At 49.0% G+C, this 10,419-nt stretch overlaps 1 pseudogene; it reads left to right on the top strand.

Annotated features, from left to right (window-relative positions):
* The first annotated feature begins 7,085 nt into the window (after positions 1 to 7,085).
* LOC112550650 lies at positions 7,086 to 7,276 on the top strand (annotated as a pseudogene).
* Positions 7,277 to 10,419: the final 3,143 nt, after the last annotated feature.

The following is a 10,419-nucleotide window of genomic DNA, read 5'->3' as shown; positions in this document are numbered from 1 at the left end:
CTGCTCCAAGTACAGGGCCAGGAGATATGATAAGCGGGGCCAAGGTTTCCAAGTGTGCCTGGAAAGGGGAAGCGACGGGGAGGAATTTGACTAAAAGAGTGAAAAATTCAAAACTGGACTGGTTTTGTTTGCTTACGCTGTAATTGCACAGCGCACAAACCCAATCAGTGGCTGGTAAAATGAAAGGAGAGGCCTCTTCACACAAGGTGGAGTGGGACTTGGCTGATAAAGGAGTGGAGAGATCATAAGGAAGCGAAGTCATGCAGTGCCTGGCTACTGTCCCAGTTCTTCAGGCCAAAAGAAGGCTAACCTGATTTCTGATTCCCAGTCATACATTTCTCACCCTAGGGAGAAGGAGGAAAGGGTTATATCTATGCACGGCATCATATAGCCGGTCGGATGCATGATTTATCAGGACCTTCCTGGGCTGGCAGGGTCACTTCACCCTTCGGGACTACTGTTCTGCTCAGGAGCAATGCTGCTGGAGACTGAGAACAGCATCAGCCCACTGCTGATTGCTCAGATCAAAGTGTGAACATGCCGGAGCCCATGAACCCTGTCCTAGAGGCCTCACCTTTAAGCCAACTCAAAGAATAAACAGCCCCGAATGCAGCGCTCACGCAAACCTGTGACTCAGGGAAAAGGAGAGAGAACATGAAGTCATGCTGGATCCCTCTATATCTGTTTGGCAGGCAGACAAGAAGTGATATGCGCTGGGGCGAGAACATATAGATTGGTCTTGGGAAAGGGACTTGAAACTGCAGTTGCTTTGAGCACCGTTGCTCAGCTTTGTGATCCCTCAGCCCGTATCTCCCCACTCTCCCCAGCTGCCCTACAGCCCTCCTCAAGCCATCCCCACAGCTTATCCACCTCCCCTGCTCCATCTCTGCCCCTCTCCATGCCACCTTCCCCTTGGTCCTCCAGCTGCAGCCATACCCGGCTGCGCTCTGCACGCTTGAGCTCTGGACCCGGAGCAGTGTAGACGCGTTTGCCTAGCACGGCACCTAGGCTAATGACTTCTGGGACTGGGACAGAAGTTGCATAAACCAGGTTGAGCCAAAGCAGTTAAGTCTGATACTACATTCGACCAGGTTTATCTTAAACCAGTTTTATGTGCACTGAACTTCTGCTGTGTTACAGGTTTAAACCAGGTTCTGATCACTTAAACCGATTGATGTGTAAATCAGGGAACTTTTGGCCCTAGCCCTGAAGCTAATTACTTTACCCGCAGGGCCACTTGAAGGTGACTTCTGCTTGGGACGTAGCCTGCACGGGGCAGTGTGATGTGCTGACCCAATTCTGCCTGGCACCCCTGGCACGTTTGAGGGGAAAGAAGAACTTGGCCAACACTCATCTTCTTGTATCCTCCTTTTTGGCCCATCACAGCATCTCTGTGGCCTGCTGCTTCAGACCCACCGCACCCCGTATCACATTTTGGTCACCGGACCTTATGAAGCAATGAAATGATCCCATGGCAAGATTCACGTTCCTCATGAACAAAGGCCCATCCCCTGAGCTAGGTTTGGGGTGGATTACTTTTACAGTCGTGCTTTTAAACTTAAGACATTCAGGAAAGTGGCAAACATCATTGTAGATGGGCTTGTAGAAATCCTAGGGGCCAATGGGCCAGTCTCGCCACTGACTCCGTGGCTGCTCTCGCCTCATATGGACCTGTGGATCTCCCCATATCACGCATGTAAGTGCTGGCCAGATCAGGCTCGACGCATGAGGTTTGACTGAGGAGAAGCCATTTGTCTTGCAAATTAATCCAAATATCCAGTGTATTGCTTTTGGTCCCTGGACGTCAAAGCTGATCAGAGTTGACTGGAAATGTTTCTGCAGCTGGAACTGCTTAACAATCAAGCCGATTCCCTCAGAAATTGAAAATACGTTGATATGCATGGAGTTGGGGAGGAAATTGTTACTATTTTGAGCTGCTTACATATTGCTTTTTTGTTTGTTTGCTTGTTCTTTTTTAAAAGGAACAAATTCAGCCCCCCTGGGGTTTTCTATCTATCTCCTTAAGGTAGCTGGTTGATGTCAAATTTCAGATCTGGGCTGCATGGGGGAGATGAGGCTTGCAGCTTGTTACATTTTTAAAAATTATTATTTTATTTTTCAGTTGTACCGCTTGCTGGTGACAGGGGCTATTCTGTCAGCTCTTGAGACCCTGTGAGTGACTGTATAGAGTCATAGACAATGAGGCTGGAAGGGACCTCAGGAGGGCACATCTAGTCCAACCCCCTGCTCCAAGCAGGACCAGCCCCAACTACATCATCCCAGACAAGGCTTTGTCTCCCTGAGCCTTAAAAAACTACAAGGATGGAGGTTGCACCACCTCTCTGGGTAACCTCTTCAAGTGCTTCATCACCCTTCTCATAAAAAAGTTTTTCCTAATATCCAACCTCAACTTCCCTTGCTGCAACTGGAGCCCATTGCTCCTTGTCCTGTCATCTGCCGCCCTGAGACCAGTCCAGCTCCATCCTCTTTGCAGCCCCCCCTGCACAGAGTTGAAGGCTGCTATTAAATCCCACCTCGGTCTTCTCTTTTGCGGACTAAATCAGCCCATTTCCCTCAATCTATCCTCATAAGTCATGTCCTCCAGCCCCCAAACTATTTTCATTGCCCACTGCTGGACTCTCTCCAACTTGTGCACATCCTTTCTATAACAGGGTCCCCAAAACTAGACGCAGTATAGGTCCCACAAAGGCCATAGCAACATAATGCTTCTTCTACTCTGCCTTCAGGGCCCATGTTTGAGGCTAGCAGAGCAGTTCAGTCTCTAAAATGACCCATACCCAAGCAGCATCCTGAGCTGTTGCTAAGCCAGCCAGCAGCAAATGCCCAAGAGAGGATGTAGGTTAAATCCTGCCTGTCTGCCAACTTGGGGTGCCTCCAGGAATGCGAGACTGCATTTCAGTCTCGGGGTAGAAAGAGACATCGCCCAACGACACACATCCTCTGCACCACAATGCGTCCTGGCACAACTGATCCTATTCAGTGGATGCAGCACGTTGCTCATTGTCCTGCCTGTTTATGCTGGTGGACAACAGGCAATGTCTTCTCCTAGGGTTTGAGGGCCCTGGTCCTGTGCCCCCCCAGGGTTTCCCATGCAGAATCAGGCCCCTCAAACTGAGGGAACACCTGCCTGCCTTTCCCCTCTTACAGAAATGTGCCCCTGGGATGTCCAGGGTGCATCTCCATTAGCAGGGAAAGTCAGGATTTCCATATTTACCAAGATGCATCCCCAGGATCTTCTGTTCAGGGCTGTCCAGAGCTGACATCATAACCCCTGTCGCCAGCGTGCGGTACAGCTGAACAGTGAAATCATTAAAAGCATGCAACAAACCCAAAGCCTGATCTTCCCCACACCGCCCCAAGCCTCTGGGCTGCCATGGAGTAAGCAGGCGTCTGCCACTCAGCAGCAGCACAAATCCACCCCACCCTCATCGCAGCCACCTTTGTGGTACGACAAGGGCGTGGATGTCTGTTTGCTTGGCCTTTGTGCTACTAGATCAACTTGTGTGGCTGCACAAGGGCGACGTGTGTTTCCACCCCGAGACCAGTTCCTGGACCTACGGGCCTGAGTCATCCTGTGGTTAGGGAGGACTGGCTCACACACAAGGAGGAGATGCTGCCACCTGCCTTTTACTTAATAGCCTCAGGCTCAGAGCACTCACCTAAAAAAAGAGCAGTTATCGAGACCCACATTGCAAGCACCTGATAAGGTTGATGCCCCGGGGTATAAGTAGCTTTAGGCACTTAAAATGTGACGCTAGTCCACCTTGCTGGAGTCCCTGAGAAAGAGTTATTGCAGACGGTGGGTGCTCTCCTTCTCCTCCTCCTCCTTGCTGCTTTTCTGTGGCTCAGGCTTGATGCACATGGGATGGCGTGTTACAAAAGGGGACGCGCTTGTGGATTTTCAGGTGCTTGAACAGGGTGGAACAGAAACGCACGTAGGTAGAGGTGTAACGGGCCGGCTCCATGCCCTGGGCAGTGGCTGCACGTGGAGCCGTGCCAGCAAATGGTGGCGGTGGCATGGCCAGCTGTTCGCTGCAGCAAGGGGTATTTTTGCACCTCCCCCTAGGCAGCACTCAGGGCTGCTGCCCTGGTTGTCCCTACTCTACTCAGTTGTGCTATGGTACGTAGGAGACAAAGTCCACCTAGATGCCTAGTAGAGCTTGACCCCAAGTGTGTGAATCCCAAAAGGGCTCAGACCTGCGCTGGGTGCTGAGACGCTCGGTACAGTGGGCATGCCCAGACACAGGACTTTATGCACCTAAATCAGTTTTCTAGTGAAAACACAGGTGCGTGCAGGTTTGTGGATTGGACAGAGTTGCTCATATTTCACCTGAATTACATTTAGGTGCCTGCATCCTTTTTTTTGGATCTCATCCTCTGTAACTACACTTTTAATCTGCAGGTGTGCCTGCAACTTCAATGAACTCTGCTGCCAGTTGGATGTATTTACTTTCAACCACGTTGCTGGCTTTATCTCAGATGGATATAAAGATCATAAAATATCACAAGATGGAGACAATGAGCCAGGCTGAGATAAGGGTGGACTTTATAGTGGCCCTAAACTATCCCAGTTCCCTGGGAAATGTAACATAAGGGGGTTATGTTGGGATGAAGTCTTCATGATGTTGCAAAGCATGTAATGGTGGCATGTAAATGCCATTGTGTCATTCTAGGGCTGCATTAATGTCACTGCTGCCAGCTGCCTCAGGCTACGAGACAAGAAAGCAAAGTATTTCGAGTTTAACTAATCATGCAGAAATTGAACTACTTGAAAACGTAGCAGTGGCTCTTTGAAATTGCCAGTAATTCGACATCTCCCCCCAACTCGCCTGTGTACAATGAGCTGTGTAGCAAGTTGGTTGTCATCTTCCCCTTCCCACTTCCTTGCAAATCCAGTGGTTCTGGGTCCTCCGTTTAGGTTTGAGGCATTTGGGGTTCTTTCGAATGAGGGGCAAGGACTCTATAGAGTGATTAACTACATGATATGTGTATTTCCTACATAGAAATAGAACCTGAAATTGTAGGATCATAGAAAGGTAGGACTGGAAGGGACTTGGGGAAGTCATCAACTCCAATGCCTTGATCTTTTGGGAGCAAGAGTAACTCAGAGTCCAAAGCAAAGTGAGACCTGGCAATTGAGCATAAGAAGTCCACTCGTGTCCGCAAGTGATGGCAGAGGGTTTTTTACACACCTAGCATTTTGTCCATGCAGTGCTTGCACTCTTTCAAAGGAGAAAGCATATCTGCTGCAGATCTAGTCCGTCCTTAATATAGGCAATTACCAAGGGGAAGAAGACACTTGTGTCGGTATCTCACGAAGGAAGATTGACCCATATGAACATGTCACCATACACACTGCGACGTAGATCTTGATGTTTTTGCAGTGATTCTCAGAGCCACTCACTGAGTAGCTTTGGCCTTTCTTAATTCTTAAATAATGAAGTGTATACACACACACATACGTGTGTATGAATGTATGTGTGCATTTACCTATGTACATATGTATATGTGTGGTGTGCAGTAACAATTCCTGCAATCTGACAATTCACCGCTTCCTAGATCCGCAATTGTTTCTTCAAAGCCAATCATTAATCCACATATAACAAGGCAGCTATTTGAAACGCATTATCGCTTTAAACTCCCAGCTTCTTACCACTAATCTAGTTATTTAAATTGTTGTATCATTAAGCGACTTAGGAGTATGAAAGAAAAAGTCTATACAATTACCAGCCTCCAAATTACATTAAAGTGACATAACAAATGGCACAGAAGGGCAGTTGTTGCCAGACTAGCCAAATGTTCTGCAATTCCCTAGTAGCTGCAAGCTACATGTATTTCATGGGGAAAAGACTCACAATTAAATGAATGGTTTCATTTCCTAAACGAAACTGCCATCACCTGAACCATTAGATGTATGTGCCTAGAGCTGCTGAGTCTTAGATGGAGTCCTGTTTTCTGCTTCCGTATATTTGGTCGCTGTTCATGTATTCAACATTTCTCTCTAGGCACTTCCCTGCCGTCACCCACCCAGACACATCCTCTCCTGCCAGTATGCATTCACCATGGGCTTAAGGCAATTCACATTTAAGTTTTAAGAGGTCTGTCTTCAATGCAGCCTCGTTAACACAGAGAGCAACGTCCACACTGACACCTGGAGAGCAGCCACACAAAAGCTCCTCCCCACGCTGCCCGGACATGAGTGGGTCATGAGCAAAACGTTCAGGTTACGGGTACAACAGATGGCAAACATATCAGCACCTACTGGCATCCGTGGAGAGAGTGAGCTCTGCCCTGTGATGGGGTGGTGCTTTTTTGGCAGGCCTGGCCCGTATCACTAAAGATGGGAGGTGAAATCCTGACTCCACGGGAGTCTTATTACTGGCCTGGAGGGAGCCAGGATTTCACCTTGTTTTCTGACCTGTGAGCCTGGGTATTTATTCCAACATTGGGAGTAGGAGGCCAACATCCAACCTAAGAGGGGATCGTCTTGTCCCCTTGTCTTTGTTCCTGCTATTCTTTTAACAACGCCCTCTGCTTTACTCTCCAACACCTGCCACCAAGCCTTTTTTCCAATCTACCTGATAGTTTCCAAAGTACCTGACAGTTTCCAAAGTAGACAGAGGGATGGAAACCTCTGCTCACCAAGTTCCTCACCTATCCAAACGCCTTCTAAAAATCATGTTCGAGGTGCACTGACTTCCCACCTAAATCACAACAGCACAATAGCAGGACCGGGAACAAGCAGGATGTTCTCAAACCCTATCTGAATCACTCACGTGGGTGTGGATGGGTGAACAATTTACTGCCGGGTAAAACGAGGTCAGGGCTTTATCGCGCATCACCTGGTCCATGCTAATTGCCTGTGGGCATGATTGTACTCCATGGCAAGTGGGACGTTACCCCAGGGTAGGGCAGCTTCCAGTGAAAGAAGGGGACGTTACCATGGCTTAGCTTCCATTACTGCAGCGTAAGGGCATGCATATATGCAGTTGCTTACCTGGCAGCGGAGATACCACAGTCAACCAGGGGGAGATACCATGAGGTGGTTTTTGGCCCAGATGGTTTTACTTACCTGGCAGTGAAGATACCTTTCTGTTCAGCCTTGAATGACTTGGTGTAGTTAGAGGGAGAAGAAGGCCTGTCCCTTGCATTGCGGGCAGCCTGACCCCTGCAAGAGTCTACAAATGCCTCCAAATGCAAGGATCTTGGCTACACAATTTATGGTGATGGGGGACCGCTCTCAGGCTTTCCCTCTAGCTTGCTCCTTCGGCCTTTTGGCTAGGGGCAAGCAAGACTAGGGGGTATCTGAACTCCAATGCCTCCAGGCCTTGTAGCATGCCTGCCATGGATTTGGGAGTATCTGAAGCCCCAGGCTGAAGAGTCTGGAAGGGAGGATGCAAACTTGAATGACTGAGCTCTGCTCAGTTGATCTAATTCAAAATTGATCTGGCCAATTTGGCCCGAGGCATGAACTTTCCAAAAAAAAAAAAAAGTGAATATATATATTTCTTTACACACGGGGCACGTCAACATGTGCGCATTTAATGCACAGTAACTGAAAGGACTGCACGGTATATATATGGGGATTAAGAACAATTTTCCCAGGAGTGGTTCTTCACTGCAAATCAGCTGATTCACAGGAACTGCATGATGCAGGTATCAAATTTCCGCTCAAGTCGGCTTAAGTCGCAGTACGGGCATGCACGTGTAGACTCGTGCCCGTACCGTGCAGTCCTTTCAGTTACTGCGCATTAAATGCGCACATGTCGACGTGCCCCGTGTGTAAAGAAATCTGAGATTCATTGGGCCAAGGAGAAAAATAAGCAAGCAGGAGCCTGATCCTACAGCCCTGCAGTGCGGGTGTTGTCACAGACAGGACCTGGGCATGGGGGCAAGGTTCATGAGTAAGGGCACAAGCCTGGGAGGTCCAAGAGCCAAGGGTCACAATCCCGGGAGTCCAGGACCTGAAGATGCCAGGAAAGCAAGGATCAGGAGCCAGGTTAGAAGTCTCCAAATCAAGAACCAGGACCAGGGGGCCAGGACTCGGGCACAGGGGCGCTTGACAAAAGGAGAAACTATTTGCTGCAGGCTCCCAGAGCAGTGCTTACAGGGGCCAGCCGAGGGCATGCAGGCACCCAGGCTATTGGGGCCAGCTGCAGCTTATCTGGGCAGCAATCATGCAGACTCCTAAGAGGCATGCCCCTGCGAGGGGAAGCCTGGCGTCCAGTCCACTCTACCAACCACAATTTGGGACCCACTCCCACCACCCTCGCCTCCGCCAGCTTCCCCTGCTTGCCTGCCCTCACAGTTTCATAATGGCTGGACTGGCAGGGGTTGCAGGCTCTGCTTCCAGCTCTTAGCCCAAAGGCTGGTTAGGTTTGGTTTGGAGTCGATAGCATCCTCCTGCCAGAAGGTAATGCAGCAGTGCCGCCCTGTGGTGGGATCTGTAGTTCCCATTTTAAGAACTAAAGATCTGCGACGTCTGCGATAAATGACAAGTTATGACAAAGAACTGTTAAATAAGATGAAATGTTAAAAGCAACCATGTGTACGAGACCATATATTATCTTCCAAGTGGATTTGGATTGAAGTCACTGAGTCAGTTTTAGCTGGGCTCCTCTTCTGTGCCCATTGAAGTAAACATTATCGATTATGTTTTGGACGCAGGCACATATTATAGTCACAGGTAATGAATCGGTGACCGTGCACATGCAGGTACGGTATCTGTCCTGCATCCGGTGCTGCTTAATGCTTTTATTAATAATCTAGACACAGGAATGGCGAATGAATCAGGTCTGCAGGTGACACAAAGCTTGCAAACGCTTTGGCATATCTGATTAGCATTGAAAGGATCTTGATAGATTGGGGAAGCAGGCATTGGACAGCAGATTGAAACACAGGAGAGACAAATGTCAGGTGCTGCATCTAGGAAGAAACACAGATCTGCAAATACAGAATGGGAGACGATTGTCTAGCGGGTAGCATTACTGTGAAGGATCTCAGGGTTTTGATATAACATGTGCAATGTGATACGGTCACCAAAAGTGGATGCAATTTTGGGTTTCATTGACCGGATTATGGTATTGAAGACATGAGAGGTGACAGTGCCAATTGACTCAGCACCAGTAAGGCCTCCAGGGGAGCGTTGTGTGCAGTTCTGGGCTCTGCAATATAAGAGGGATGTTGAAAAACTGGAGAGGGGCAGTGAGAGACAAAGATGATTCAGAGGCTGGAAAGCAGCTGTGTGCAGAACGAGACGCGGAAACTGCTTGGTGAAAAAGAGAATAAAGGGAACGTGACAGCACTTTTCACATATCAGGAAAGCTTCCATAAGGAGGGAGAACAACTGGTTTCCCTTGCCCCAGAGGGCAGGACAGGAAGCAAAAATGAGTTTAAACAGCAGTAAAGCAGTTTTAGATTAGATCACAGACAAAACATCCCAGCGGTCAGAAGAGTGGATCGAGCCACACAGGGAGGTGCGGCAACTCTCAGCGGTGGCAGATGACAGGACAAAGAGCAATGGGTTCAAGTTGCAGCAAGGGAAGTTGAGGTTGAATATTAGGAAAAACTTTCTTGGGAGAGTAGTAAAGCACTGGAACAGGGTACCCAGAGAGGTGGTGGACTCTCCATCCTTGGAGGTTTTGAGGACCTGAGTAGACAAAGCCTTGGCTGGGATGATGTAGTTGGGGACGGTCCTGCTTGGAGCAGGGGTTGGACTAGATGTGACCTCATGAGGTCCCTTCCCTGCTTTCTGCTCCCAGTCCTGCCCTCCTCACTTGCTCTGCTGCTCTACTTTCTGTTCCCAACGCCACCCTCCTGACCTGACTGCTTGCTGCTCCCAGTCCTTCCCTCCTTGTCTGATCCGCTGCCTGCTCCTTGCCCTATCTGGCACTGCACTGCCTGCCCTGCCCCTACCGTGCCCCGTGCCACACGCCGAGGCTGCCGGTGCCACCCCTGCTGTCATGATTAGGAAACAGATTAGTTGCTCAATGAAGGGCAAGCTTACTGTGTTTAATTATTTTAATTAAGCTAATTAGGGCACTTGCCTCAGAAGCTGATACCTGGGCTCTGCCCCATCTTCCCTGAACGCTTAAGTATTTTCTATTAAAAATTCATCTGAGCAGGGTCTGAAGATCAGGTCTTCTCTCTCCTGGGTGGGTACTCGAGTGTCAGAAGTTATAATTTAGACATGCTCCACAATGGGAGACTAGGAAGCGGGGAATTGGGAGATGGTCCCTGAGGCAGCAGCTGCCAAGTAGTAGCTGCTAGAGCCATACTAGGTTTGCAAAGGTTGCACGCTGCTCCATGATTAAAGTCTGCTGTTCTTCACATTCTTGGGCACCAGTATTTATTGAAATTAGTGATCACTACAGGTGCCTCGGCCACTAGGCTACAGAA

This window comes from Alligator sinensis, unplaced genomic scaffold (genome assembly GCF_000455745.1).
Source record: "Alligator sinensis unplaced genomic scaffold, ASM45574v1 scaffold531_1, whole genome shotgun sequence".
Taxonomy (NCBI): Eukaryota; Metazoa; Chordata; order Crocodylia; family Alligatoridae; genus Alligator; species Alligator sinensis.
Note: the sequence above shows the minus strand (reverse complement) of the source record. Positions and strands in the feature narration are given on the sequence as shown.